This window comes from Physella acuta, unplaced genomic scaffold (genome assembly GCF_028476545.2).
Source record: "Physella acuta isolate Inbredline_101_S28 unplaced genomic scaffold, ASM2847654v3 ptg000268l, whole genome shotgun sequence".
Classification (NCBI taxonomy): Eukaryota; Metazoa; Mollusca; class Gastropoda; family Physidae; genus Physella; species Physella acuta.
This window is the reverse complement of record NW_026731787.1, coordinates 21,212-37,518: the sequence shown is the minus strand read 5'-3', so window position 1 is coordinate 37,518 and position 16,307 is coordinate 21,212.

Sequence of the window (16,307 nt, the reverse complement as noted above, 5' to 3'; positions counted from 1 at the left end):
TTATTCATAAAGCAACGTGATACGGAAGTTGCAGTAGTTATTTAAGGTTGTATAAGTCACAGCATGCCAGTGTTTCTTCCAGACTTTTTTCTCTTGGGAGGTGGGGGGGGGGGGGGGGGCACTTGAAATTTTCGGGGGACGGACACTGTTAAATGTATATATTTTCTATATAAATTCCATTTTGTTCGAAAAGATGCCTGGAAGAAACTGTGCAGCATGCATGCATTGCTCTGATGGGTACCTAACTCACATTAGGGAAAGTCATGGAGGTTAGGTATAGAGCTAACCATACTATCCCTTCATGTGCCGGGGCACAGAAACAGGTGAACTCTACTTCACTTACCCCATGACTCTTCAGGTTCGAAAAGGGCACCTTTTTCATCTTTATATAGTCGTTGGTAAATTTAAAAAAAAAAATTATTACGGCATGAAGCTTTGTTTTGAGCTGATATTTTTAAAATGTTATGTAAATGTGTTTATTGATTCATCGATTTAGACCGTTCGGTTCGCAGCCTTTTATCAATAACAAACGCTGGATCTAATGCACAAGTCAGCATGTTTTATTCAATGTCAGCATATGTGATTGTTTACATACTGAGGGTCTAGACCTACAATTCTACAATTTTAATGGAGTAGAAGATAAACTCACTTAAAACCACGCCATCCCCACTCTCAAATTGTTTATTGCTTTAGAAACATGACATGCTCAATTATTACTCAAACTGCGTTAGAGTATTAAAAAGTAATATGTAAAAGTAAACAATTTATGTTTATATATAGCCTTACAAACTGAGTGGATATTTTCCCGTAAGCTCTACGAAAACTTCAGACAAGAAAGAAACTCGATGTGATAACATTATAAGTAGAGAAGACACGATCGCAAGCAGGAAGTGAATGTGATACCATCACAAGCAGGAAATAGATGTGATACCATCACAAGCAGGAAATAGATGTGATACCATCACAAGCAGGAAATTGATACCATCACAAGCAGGAAATAGATGTGATACCATCACAAGCAGGAAATTGATAACATCACAAGCAGGAAATTGATAACATCACAAGCAGGAAGTGAATGTGATACCATCACAAACAGGAAATAGATGTGATACCATCACAAGCAGGAAATAGATGTGATACCATCACAAGCAGGAAGTGAATGTGATACCATCACAAACAGGAAATAGATGTGATACCATCACAAGCAGAAAATAGATGTGATACCATCACAAGCAGGAAATTGATAACATCACAAGCAGGAAATTGATAACATCACAAGCAGGAAATAGATGTGATACCATCACAAGCAGGAAATTGATAACATCACAAGCAGGAAATAGATGTGATACCATCACAAGCAGGAAATAGATGTGATACCGTCACAAGCAGAAAAAAGATGTGATACCATCACAAGCAGGAAATAGATGTGATACCATCACAAGCAGAAAAAAGATGTGATACCATCACAAGCAGGAAATAGATGTGATACCATCACAAGCAGGAAATAGATGTGATACCATCACAAGCAGGAAATTGATACCATCACAAGCAGGAAATAGATGTGATACCATCACAAGCAGGAAATTGATAACATCACAAGCAGGAAATAGATGTGATACCATCACAAGCAGGAAATAGATGTGATACCATCACAAGCAGAAAAAAGATGTGATACCATCACAAGCAGGAAATAGATGTGATACCATCACAAGCAGCAAATAGTTGTGATACCATCACAAGCAGAAAAAAGATGTGATACCATCACAAGCAGGAAATAGATGTGATACCATCACAAGCAGGAAATAGATGTGATACCATCACAAGCAGGAAATAGATGTGATACCATCACAAGCAGGAAATTGATAACATCACAAGCAGGAAATAGATGTGATACCATCACAAGCAGGAAATAGATGTGATACCATCACAAGCAGGAAATTGATACCATCACAAGCAGGAAATAGATGTGATACCATCACAAGCAGAAAAAAGATGTGATACCATCACAAGCAGGAAATAGATGTGATACCATCACAAGCAGGAAATAGATGTGATACCATCACAAGCAGGAAATTGATACCATCACAAGCAGGAAATAGATGTGATACCATCACAAGCAGGAAATTGATAACATCACAAGCAGGAAATAGATGTGATACCATCACAAGCAGGAAATAGATGTGATACCATCACAAGCAGAAAAAAGATGTGATACCATCACAAGCAGGAAATAGATGTGATACCATCACAAGCAGCAAATAGTTGTGATACCATCACAAGCAGAAAAAAGATGTGATACCATCACAAGCAGGAAATAGATGTGATACCATCACAAGCAGGAAATAGATGTGATACCATCACAAGCAGGAAATAGATGTGATACCATCACAAGCAGGAAATTGATAACATCACAAGCAGGAAATAGATGTGATACCATCACAAGCAGGAAATAGATGTGATACCATCACAAGCAGGAAATTGATACCATCACAAGCAGGAAATAGATGTGATACCATCACAAGCAGAAAAAAGATGTGATACCATCACAAGCAGGAAATAGATGTGATACCATCACAAGCAGGAAATAGATGTGATACCATCACAAGCAGGAAATTGATACCATCACAAGCAGGAAATAGATGTGATACCATCACAAGCAGGAAATTGATAACATCACAAGCAGGAAATAGATGTGATACCATCACAAGCAGGAAATAGATGTGATACCATCACAAGCAGAAAAAAGATGTGATACCATCACAAGCAGGAAATAGATGTGATACCATCACAAGCAGCAAATAGTTGTGATACCATCACAAGCAGAAAAAAGATGTGATACCATCACAAGCAGGAAATAGATGTGATACCATCACAAGCAGGAAATAGATGTGATACCATCACAAGCAGGAAATAGATGTGATACCATCACAAGCAGGAAATAGATGTGATAACATCACAAGCAGGAAATAGATGTGATACCATCACAAGCAGGAAATAGATGTGATACCATCACAAGCAGGAAATAGATGTGATAACATCACAAGCAGGAAATAGATGTGATACCATCACAAGCAGGAAATTGATAACATCACAAGCAGGAAATTGATAACATCACAAGCAGGAAATAGATGTGATACCATCACAAGCAGGAAATAGATGTGATAACATCACAAGCAAGAAGTAGCTGTTACAAAGATATAAAAACTGCTGAAGCTTTAGGTTGGTATTGTAAAGATTATGTACTTTTCTAAAATGGACATACACATAAGTGATGGAACACTGTCATATTCTGATTAACGTTGACTATGACTATATGTATTAAGTAATTATTATTTCAATTATTGTAATATTTAAATATGAAAAATGTTTTAATGTAATTACAATGTCATACATTTCACACGGTAAACATAAAAACTTTTTCGAAGCTAGCAAAAATTGTAACGCTTTAGTGCTTGTTGATTTTAATTACACAATGTTTTAGATAAAGTCAAGAATCATTATCGCTTCCAGTGGTTGTGAATAAAAATCTCTTTTAAAGTAATTACATTCTGGCAGAGGCGTAGCTAGGGGAGGGCGGGGAGGGCGGCCGCCCCGGGCGCCGACCCTAGGGGGGCGCCAAAAGGGGTAGAAAAAAAATTAAAAGCTCATTTTAAGCTGCAGTTTTGAATTATAAACATTCAAAGTAAAGAAATTTAACGGCTGAGAGACTTTGCATACTGATTTAACTGTTTTCTTCCTTGATTGTGTAACTGTAAAACGTATATCTTTAAGAAACATTGACCGGAAAAACCGCTTTCCAGCTTTACTAGATGGGGAGGGGGGGCGCTTTTTCGAAGACTAAAATCGGAAAAATTCACAACGGATTAAGGAATAAATAGCCGATATCACTAAGAAAAGAAACACATTGAACTAAAGCGTATTTTACGATTGTGTAACAAAAAAGAGTTAGTGACGTTTAAAATCGGCTCTACCATTTTTGTTCAAGATGGTAGGGCGCTTTTTCACTAACAAAAATCGCAGGATTTGTACTAGATCGGTTGCTAGATAACTCTTTTAACACTTAGAAAAGAAATCAATTGTATTAACACTTAATGTACGATTTCACTACGCAGTTTGCTAAGTAATAACGCGACTAGTTCTTTATACGATTCTTACGATTCTCTCAACTTGATCGTAAGAGATCAGATACTTTTACTTGATTGCATTACATCTTGCCTGGATCACTGCATTAAAGAGAAATAAATATAACAGATTCTTGTATCGCTATCCGATTAGTAAAATAGCAGACTGTCGGAGCGGGTGGATGGGAAGCGACACTCTTTGCCAAAATTTTAAGAGAGAAGAAAATTAGTATATTGTACTGATTATTACTTTGTTCAACCTAACTGATAATTCAAAATTGCAATATTGGCCTACTATTATCGAAATTGTTCTAAAGACACGACCAAAAGTAGACCAAATACGGCTTGCACCTTCTACAAAATACACTCTAAAGCAGAGGTTCTTAACTTTTTGGAGTACCGAACCCCACCAGTTTCATATGCGCAATCACTGAACCCTCCTTAATAGTTGTATCGTCCACAATGACAAAATCCGATTGTGAATCCTATGAGTCGGGTGTGTGTCTTGACCTCCGCGGAAGCCCTGAGACTGAATTACCGAACCTCTCGGGTTCGATGGAGCCCACTGTTCTAAGCTCTTTTGATTTTCTACTTTTTATTCGTTTCGGCATCTTAAGGGGAATTCAATTGGCGTTCAGTGAAGTTTTAGGGAACGACAATCAGCGTAATTGTTGATTTTTTTCCAGACTGTCGCACACACAAAAACACACGCATATATATATATATATATATATATATATATATATATATATATATATATATATATATATATATATATATGGGGGGCGCCAAACTGAAAGTTCGCCCCGGGCGCCGGGAAGGGTCGCTACGCCTCTGCATTCTGGAGAATTGCAATCAAGATTTTTTTCTCATAAACGCATGTATTGACTCCTAGATATTCGTTAGAGAGTCACAGACTCTTGTTATGGAGTCACAGACTCTCGTTATCGAGTCACAGATTCTCGCTATGGAGTCACAGACTCTCGTTATGGAGTCACAGACTCTCGCTATGGAGTCACAGACTCTCGCTATGAAGTCACAGACTCTCGCTATGGAGTCACAGACTCTCGCTATGGAGTCACAGACTCTCGCTATGAAGTCACAGACTCTCGCTATGGAGTCACAGACTCTCGCTGTGGAGTCACAGACTCTCGCTATGGAATCACAGACTCTCACTATGGAGTCAAGGACTCTCGTTATGGAGTCACAGACTCTCGCTTGATTTGAGATGTAAATTCCACATGGGTGATATAAGCTCGTGATGAGATCCATGTTGTCTATAATTACATCCATTAGCGTGATTACAAACATGGTAATTTTTTGTGTCAGTGGTTCCTGATTAGAGAAATAAAAATATATTATTGGAATAGATTGTAGCATCTGATACTAACATGAAATTTCTACTCTTTTAGGTCGAGCGGGTTCCAATATCGCTTGTATGTGTATGTCTGTGATAAGTTCTACATAGGGTCTGTAAATGTAATTGCATTGCAAGCGTTCACAACGGTCTAGTTTTAAGAATTCATTTGTTTTATGTTTTCCTAGAGTAAATTTGCTAATTTAAAAATTAGTTCTTCTATTATTCCATTAGCATTAATGTAAAAATGAATATTATAAATCCATTGTTTTTTTTTTCTTTTACATCTATTCAGTTTGTATTTAAATAGCTCTATATACATTTGATTTTTTTAAATAGCTATAGTTAGAAAACAAAAGAATTTTTGAAACAATAAAGCCGAGGAAGGTTGAACTGGTCGCTTTTAAATCAAGTACAAAAGTGTGTTGCATTATTAATGGGAAGGTTGTAACATAATATAGGATGTCAAGTCATGTGACAAACTATGGTAGTATAAAACACACCGCCCCACCCCCGCACACACATACACACACACTATATAAACAAATATATACATATATATATATATATATATATATATATATATATATATATATATATATATATACATTTAAGTATATATAAATAAAGATATATATTATTTATGTATATATATATATATATATATATATATATATATATATATATATATATATATATATATATATATATATATATGTATATATATATATATATAAATATATATATATATTTATATATTTATATATATATATATATATATATATATATATATATATATATATATATATATATATATATATATATATATATATATATATATATATATAAATATATATATATCGTGTGGCGATTAAAACCTAGAACCACAATTCCAAGAACGGCCTGCCGTGAATATCGACCCACTAGGAAGTCGGTGCGATGCTCACCTTCAAGTGATATAGAAACTGTAATTACATCTCACGCCGCGATGCACATGCATCACGAGACAGCTTGTTCGATGTTCGAGACAGATTTCAGATGAGTCGGGCTTTAATTAAAGATTTGTCAATCGAGAGGTCACGGGGTCAATGAACGACGAGAACAAGAGAAAACCGCCATGGAACACGAGAGCTATGTTATTGGATCCTGCCAGACTTGGGTAGGAACTAGTACAGACTGAATCAATGAACTAAGGAAGGAATAGATTGATTCTAAGCTAAGAATTATTCTTCTCGCTACTTGACTTTTTTTCTTGTTTGGGTATAATAAATTAGATTCTAGTTTAGAATGTATTTAAAATTATCTTTCAAAGACTATGCCAATTTAGTTTCTAGTCTTGGATGTTTTAAAAACGATCTCTATAAGATTGAATAAACAAATTAAAGGATAAGACGTGTTGCTACAGGCATTTTTAAATTAAAAAATAAACAATAAATTAAATTGAGCTATATAACACACTAAATTTACGATTCTAAGACGAATATCAATACTAAGTAATTTGCCTGAATGTGTAACTGCCATTTCAATGTTTTAGCGGAGTGTTGAAGAGGTTTGAGTTTTTAAAAATTTAAAGATGCTTTAGGACAAAGCATTAATGCAGACATTAATGATTAAATAAAGTAGCTTATCTTGATGAGGTCAGTGCTGTAATTAGCTTACCCATGCCTGAGGCACCCAATCCTAACCTTGATGCTGTATACTTCACAATAATATCTATGCTTTTCTCGATAAAAAATGCTTAGATTTCAGAATTTAGTTTTCTACTTAATAGCAAACTAAAATTGGATAATTGGAAACTACTGTTCTTTAACTTAGCTGAAAGAAATTCGTTTATATTTTTTAATTGAAAAAACTTTATTTGTTAAAACATAGTTAACTTTAAGAATGACAGTCCTTAATCTTAAAATTAAAATATCTAATTAAAAAACTCCAATATATCTAGTCAACCAAAGCAGACAGAGCTAAAAAAACCTAATCTAATTTCAGTCTAAAATGAGACTTTCAACAGTTTGGTGTTGGATTGGATCAGTGTTCAAGAGGCTAGCAGATGAACATTTCAGCTTCCTATAACAAACGCTGAAAGTTTCGTACTGAAACCTGTAGAATGGAACTAAAATAACTCTCCCATTTAGGGAAACCACGTTTTTATTCAATAAAGTAACTTTCCTATTTTAGGTGGCTGCATTTCTTTTCGGGATTTCCAGAAAATGCACTTTATTTGTTTAAAAATTAACAATTTTATAATGTGATAATTTTAATGATATTTCGTGACAAACATATTAGCCTAGTGGCGGAAAAGGGAGAGATGAAATCAGACTGACCTTCAGTGGTGTAAGGGCAGGGGCCGAACCTGGTGGTGTTGGCTGGGGTCTCTGGCCAGCACTGGAACACGTCACGGTAGGGTGGACAGTATAGACCTGAAATACATGGACAAAAGTGTACGTTCAAATAGCCTAGGTTTGTTACAACATTGTACGTTCAAATAGCCTAGGTTTGTTACAACATTGTACGTTCAAATAGCCTAGGTTTGTTACAACATTGTACGTTCAAATAGCCTTGGTTTCTTACAACATTGTACGTTCAAATAGCCTAGGTTTGTTACAACATTGTACGTTCAAATAGCCTAGGTTTGTTACAACATTGTACGTTCAAATAGCCTAGGTTTGTTACAACATTGTACGTTCAAATAGCCTTGGTTTTTTACAACATTGTACGTTCAAATAGCCTTGGTTTTTTATAATATTGTACGTTCAAATAGCCTTGGTTTTTTATAATATTGTACGTTCAAATAGCCTAGGTTTGTTACAACATTGTACGTTCAAATAGCCTAGGTTTGTTACAACATTGTACGTTCAAATAGCTTTGTTGTTTTTACAACATTGTTCGTTCAAATAGGTGTTCTACAACATTGTTTGTTCAAATAGCCTTGGTTTTTTATAACATTGTACGTTCAAATAGCCTAGGTTTGTTACAACATTGTACGTTCAAATAGCCTAGGTTTTTCAACAACAGTGTACATAAAAAAGTCTTTTTTTTAAAATAATTTTTTTACACTTAGCCAAAGTTTTATTACAAGATTATATATTCATATTGCCTTTGGTTTTTTATATAACAGTGTACATAAAACGACCTTGGTTTTTTTCTACAACAATGTGCATAAAGTGGCCTTGGTTTTCTAAAGTTTTGTCAAAAAAATATCTTTGTAAAATGTTTTTGAAACAACTTGCACAGTTGACCTAGATTAAAACTACTTATATGTTAAATGAAGTAAAGTTTAAATTGGTGACATAGTATTTAAAGCTTACATAGAAAACAAAGAGATTTCTCCTCTTCAAAAATATATAAAATACGTTATATGAAAATCTATAGAGAATATTAACATAATGAATATGCAAAACTTTTAATTAAGAGACAGTGTCCAGTCATGATGGCATATCACTGCCCCTTTTTAGATTTAAAAATGCATTGGATTTGCATTGAGCTTCATTTCTATTTAATTTTATATGTTTTTTCCGGTTGGTTTTTATTGTTTTGTTTTTAAATGATGTTCCACCCCCTCCATATCTTTTATCAGATTTTTTACTTTATATATGCGGTCTCGTGCACTCAAAAAATATTCGTTTTTAGTTGTTTTTTTTTTTTAAATTAGGGATTTTTTATTGAATAAGTTTAATTTGTGTCGTTTATATAGAAAAATTTTAGTTATAGCGTACATAGAAGCCCATCGAAATATGTGTGTAAACAAGTTTACATATTTCTACAGAAGCTTTAAGAATACAAGTCTAAACATAACAATGTATTTGTTAAACAATGCGATTTTAAATTTTATTCAATTAGTTACATTTTTAAAATTTAATTTCTTGTTGTTGTTTAGAAAATTTAAATCTTCCATAACTAATCCAATGAAACTGGATGACATCGCTCGCGTATGCTAGGGTGGCAGGTCCACTGCTACATAGAAAACCTACGTAGCTGAACTGCGTCTTCACGTCTAGACGGCTGGAGAAGCCAAAAGAAAAATCTACATGGGACAAAAACTAAAACTGACACCGTACAAATACAATCGACACCGGAGAAAAACACAAGTTGACATTAGACAAACACAACAACACATTTTTACGTCACGTCGTACGCTTGAATGCGTTTAATTTCCGGTTCAATATTTGATCACTTTTTTTCAACATTTATCACATGAGATTTGGATTAGGCAACTATTGACAACCCACGCCGAGAAATCCATGTTTAATTATAATTCGTAAAAAAATTACAGCAGATTCTATCAAGTAAACAGTGTTATGACATTCATCCTCATCACTTTGTTGCTTGTTTTACGCACGATATATTGTAACGACGTTTAGAGATTATATGGGATAATAATTTTCCATAAGTTAGGTTAGTCAGTGGTGTAGTTAGACCACCACTGTCCATGAATCATAGTTCTCTAAAACTGGTTCTATTATCCTTCAAGTCCAATCTAAATTCTAAAAAGGCAATACTTATCTGTCAAATTTGTCAGCAAAGTTTATATGGGATATTAATTTTCGTTAAGTTAGATTAGCCAGTGGTCTATAGTTAGACCACAACTGTCCAGATATCTAAATTCTCTAAAACTGGTTCTATAATCCTACTAGGCCAATCTAAATTCTAAAAAAGCAGTACTTATCTAATAAAAAGTCAGATAGCCAAGTTGACGTTTTTAAATCTCTCCATCTCGCATTAGTATTGAGCTCCAGTCACAAAATTCTTCAAATCTTCAAATTGGACTTTATCAGTTGACAAGCATTGACTGAGTCGGGAAACGAGTCATTCAAGGGGAATAATTTATTCATCTTCCGGCTTGTCTACTCGTCTGGTAAACGACATCACTTAGCAGAGATTTTTTTTAAAAATTCTATTCAGATGCATATCTGTAACGCTATTTTGTTATACTCTCTGTCTTTTTATAAAGATTTGTGCGTAATTGGGTTTACGATGAAAAACAAATTCAGCTCATGTGTGTATGTGAGTGTGTGGGAGGGGGAGGGTTGTGGCTACTTGGTGGGGAAGGGACCTGGCATCTTTTGTCAGCAGGTCAGCTGTCGAGGTTGGGGATTAGGTGTCTTGTCCTACTAACAAGGTTTTTACCGTCGATAAATTGATGGCCGTTGGATTTGCTCTAGCACTGTGGGACATTACCCACGGTCCGATGTTCGAATGTCGGAGTTGACTTGCGGTCTGACTCGTCTAAACGTCAGATGTGTTAGGTCGTTTAGACCGTATTAAAACCAAGATGTACAAGACTTTTAGACCGTATTAAAACCAAGATGTACAAGACTTTTAGACCGTATTAAAACCAAGATGTACAAGACTTTTTGACCGTATTAAAACCAAGATGTACAAGACTTTTAGACCGTATTAAAACCTAGATATACAAGACTTCTAGACCGTATTAAAACCAAGATGTATAAGACTTCTAGACCGTATCAGAACCAAGATGTACAAGACTTTGTGACTGTATTAAAGCAGAGATCTATCAGTCCTCTCTTGACCTCCTTAGAACACAGATTGTTACTTGAACAATGGAGTTATAAAGATAAAACCTCTTTTAAAAATCAAAATTGGTGTTCTTGACCCAAACACATTTATTTAGGACAAGTGTCTCGGAGGGGGGGGGGAGGGGGGAGGAAAAATGATGAACTTGAAACTTTTTTGGGAACATCCGGTAGTGGAGGTGGGTGCGGAAATTGGGTAAAGTATATAATTGTATTATATGTATTTTATTTTATTTTGCCTCCACCCTCTTCCCCTTCACACCCTAAAGAGATGCCGGCATGATATCCATTGAGAATCTATATACGGATATTGCTGACCTTAACAAACCAGAACTATCCTCTACCCCACACCATCTACATATATAATTCTCTTCTTGGATACCCTAGAAAACACCAAGCTGTTAGCGCGCCTAGCAGCCCCCTCTCTTCCTCTCTAGGCATATCGCTACTACCCCCACCCCCAGGCATATCCCTACCACCCCCACCCCCAAATGGTCTGGTGAGTTGTGGTTCACGCCAAATGTTTACAATCGTAGAGCCGGGTTTAGTGACGGCTATTAGGGGCAGATAATTTAGTTTGAAACGTAACTAAGAGGAGGCTGCTTTCACGGAGTGATGGGTGTAGGGTAGGGGTAGGGGGAAAGGAGGGGGTAGTATCGTCCTTAACGACCTACTGATGGTGTTTTAAAGCAAATATTTTTAGTGGCAGCATTGGTACTGTCGAATTCACAAATTATGAATTACTGAAAAGTAGAAAAATAAAACAACTAAATAAAGGCATACGATACGCCGCGGGTGTATATATATATATATATATATATATATATATATAATACGCATATTCAAGTCTTCCGTGTTGATAAATGTAAGAACCAATTTTTTTTTAAATAACTGGATAAAGTATCACAATGTGTGACCTGATATGAGATTCTTATATAACTCCTATCATTATTTAAGTTAAATCAGCCATAAAAAGACTGTCATGTAACCCATTACATAATGTTGATTTATTCAAAGATAATAAGCTAATTAGGTTTCTGACCCGCACTTGACAATATTCCGTTACGTGGTCCTAATACCCTCCATAATAATCATTAGGTAATAAGAGATTTTGATGCATTGATTGAAATTTGAATCAAGTCTTTAAAGTTTTTAGCCGCGAGAACAAATGCAAGGTACATGGATAAAAAGATGATGCTCGTAATTTTTAGAATTTGCAAAATCTTAGTTTTTCCACGACAGAACAAGTCGCCGTTATCGAGGGTTTGAGATTTTTTTTATGACTGAAAGGGTCGACCCCAATGGCGTCTGAGATTTTCACACGCTTCTAGGCTAGAATAATTGGAAAATGTCAATGGTCTTTTCTCTTGTGAATGGGGTCAACTATAATTTCTTTGTATTGATTGTCATAGCTAGTTATAATTAGTTGTAGCTGTGTGCTGTAAAAGTCAGCCATGCTCATAATCTGTCATTTGAATGTAATTTTCATCAGACAGTCACAACAAACATTCCAGACTTAACATAAAATGTAGTTTACGAAATTCGGCAAAATGTTAAATAAACCTTTTACTTATTTCACTTTATTCTCTATGCCATCGCAGCCATCCCATGTTTTCACTCTATTGACATAAAACTCCCGAGATTATCGTTTGATTTTTACCGCTAGAAAGTTATGATCCATTCCCATCAATTATTTATAACTCTAAGTCTACTTTTCCCCCGTAGTGTACGTACGCCTCTAATGCTGTAATAAATACAATTATAGTCGCCTGGATAGACAGATACATTGCTGAAGGTAAAATTTAAAGTAGGTTTTTTTTTTAAGTCAGTCATTCTGAACTGGGTCATGTCTGAAATAAAAATAACTCATTCGGAACTTATAAAAATAAAAGTAGGGGCAGCGAATATTACGAACATAAATGTGATTATTTGACCTTGAGATATTTTTAGTGAGATCATTTATCCTTCAGGTCATTTGTCCTTAGGATAAATTTGTATAGAAAAATTATACTGGGATATTTTGTCTGGGATATTTTGTCTGGGATATTTTGTCTGGGATATATTGTGTGAGATTCTTTGACCTTAAATCATTTGTCCAGAGTTATTTTGTCTGTGATCCTTCGTCCTGAGATCATTTGTCACAATCATCATTTTTTCCCGTTCGTGCCCGAGACACTTGGGGCAGATTAAGTAGCGTTCACGTGTTTCAGTGACCTCAGCATATAAAGGGATAGTGTGGTCAGTACTTTGCCCAGCCACCTTTGTTTCCCTAACGTGAGTTAGTTACTCACCAGAGCTGGGTGGAACACAGGAACGTTCCACTGACTTGAACTCTGAATTGAACTCGAGCACTCTAGCTCTCTACCGCTAGATCGCGACGTCCCACAATACAAACAGCTAACTTTTACATTTATGTTAGGGAACTACTTGTTCCACTCAGTTACTGTATGAAAATGTATGTACAAAATTTTAACCAGTACTCAACGTTTAGACAACCCTATAATACATGAATCAGTAAAAGTAAAGTTAGGCAAGTGTCACACGGAGGGCGACACACCATCTTTATTCATGCTCCGACAAAAGAAACTATGAAGATTTTGCAGACTTCCAAATTATATATATATATATATATATATATATATATATATATATATATATATATATATATATATATATATATATATATATATATATATATATATATATATATATATATATATAAATTAGCAGTCCCGGTTTTGCCCTGCTCTGGCCTTTATGAAAATTCTATCTTTAAAGGACCGTGACTTGTGTGTTTGTTAAGCAGTAAATACCCGTGATTGCCCGGGTTTTGGAAATACAATACTTTTCCAAATAAATGTCTAATTGCAAATATGAACATTTGAGAGAATAACACCTCACTCCAAAACCTAACTCTAACTCTAAATTTAACCATAACTACCACCAACCACAACCAAAACCAAAACACAAACGAAACACAAACGCACACACAAACGCAAACTCAAATGCAAAAAAAAACCGAAAACACAAACACAAAAACAAATGCAAACCTAAATGCAAATATAAACTTTAAGATTTAAAAACAACCGCTTCTAAACTGTTATTGATAAAAAATAACTATATACATTCAGTGTATACAATAAATAATTTGTCTAATTTAAAATACCTGTGTTTTACCTACCACATTGCACTTTATCAAACCATGCTAATTAGATAACTGTTTTGTTTTCATCATCAAAACAAACTTTAAAAAGTAATTCAATTCTGGGAAGTAATTTGTACAAAGGGACGTAATTTGTATTTTTTCCAAACATAATTGGAAGGTTAATTTAATTTTGTTCTTCACACATTACGTCAATCAAAATGATGAATTGTAAAATTTAACTTTAGTTTGAAAATTATCAATGTTGAGTTTTTTTTTTAATCATGAATTTTGATTTTGGTACAAAAATGAACATTTAAAAAAATTTCATAAAAAGCCGTTGTATTAGCAAGCTTTTATGTAATAATGCACAAAAAAGTAGAAAATAAATTATACACTACTATTTAAATAACTATAAAGAAAAGCGTGGGTCACGAAGTGGGTTAGAAGTGCCCGTAATTTCGCTCGGGCGATTCGATCTAGACTAACGACAGACAGAGATAGCGAGTTAAATAAAAGCTTGAAATATTACACAACTGTGATCAAGTCGAGTCTTTTTACTATATGCACGGCATACACAAATATACATACAGTGACACATACAGAGTCCATTTCATCTTTTAAGTTTTTAAATTAGCGTCACTTTTTAGCACTAAGATGAGCCAATAGAACGTAGCCCTTGTAAATATCCTTGACCGTTGACCTTTATCGCAATGCAGAGTCAGCATATGTTGCTCAGCTAATTTTTTAACCAAGCGGTGATGTATACAAGTTTTTATTTCCTCCTTGTCTTATCATCCATTATTGACCACGGTCAACGGAAAACTAGATCCCACCGAGACCACTGCACATCTATGTTGGCTTCCTCACAGCTCCACAGACGGACATTGGAATTTGGAATGTCCGTGTTCTGGTTCGGCCAATTTTCGACTTAACATTTAATGACCCGAACAAACACAAACATTGTTTTCTGCACGGCGTGTGGTAGAGAATTGAGTTGAATATTCGATGACGCTGTTGGAGTCGACAATTAAAACTGGTTTTGCCGATGTGAACATGCTGGAAAAACGATGATTTTAGACAGAGGCGTAGCGATCCGTTCCGGCACACGGGGTGAGCTATCAATTTTTCGCCCTCCTCCCCTCCCTTCCCATTTTTAAAAATACATATTCATGTTGTTAAAAAACGTTCTGTTATGGCTGAACATTAGAAAACAGTTTTACAAGTCCGTAAGGCCAAGTAGCAGTCTATTTTCTGCAGATCGACTGTTGATTATTCCAGAGGCGTAGCGACCCTTCCCGGCGCCCGGGGACAAACTTTTCGATTTGCACCCCATCCTCAAGATTTCGATTTGCACCCCCCTCAAACTTTCAATTTGCACCCCCCCCCCCCCTCAAACTTTCGATTTGCCCCCCCCCCCCCTCAAACTTTCAATTTATTTTTCCAACCCATTTTGGCGCCCCCTAAGGTCGGCGCCCGGGGACATATGTCCCCCCCCCTCGCTACGCTACTGGATTATTCAGTAGTGCAGCTCAGAATGAGCTTTTTTAAAGTTATTTTATCACGTTTTGGCGCCCTCGTATGGTCGGCGCCCGGAGAAGCAGCCCCACCCGCCCTCCCGTAGCTGCGCCTCTGATGGTAGGATGAATAGCTATTTTTTTCTGCGGGTTACGAACAAGGGGATGAAGTTAATCGAAGCTTCAGCCGAAATATTTTAGCATTACATGGCATGAGAGGGAATAACTTGCCAGTTAATGTAGCCAAGTTATGGTAGCATTATTTCACGCGGTTTCTGAGCTAAGCCGCGTTAGGATTAACGTTTTGGTCGCCATGAGAGACCAAACAAAGTAAAAAGAGTATACTTATATTTTTCTTTCATTTTTACTTAATCCCTGTTTAGAATCTAGCTTGAAAAGCTATTTTTCAAATCACCCGCTTTCTAATCTGTTTTGAAAGTGGAATATCCAATGTAACTTTATACGGCCACATTTATTGTATAGATACAATAGTGATGTTGACGCAAAAACTAATCATAAGCTATTTCGCGTGTCGCATATTTAAAATGGTGTTTATTGTTGGTGTTTGGGGTATTGTTAGTATTTAAATGATTGCTGCTATTTTGGATATTGTTTTTTGGATGTGGTTGGTATTTTGAG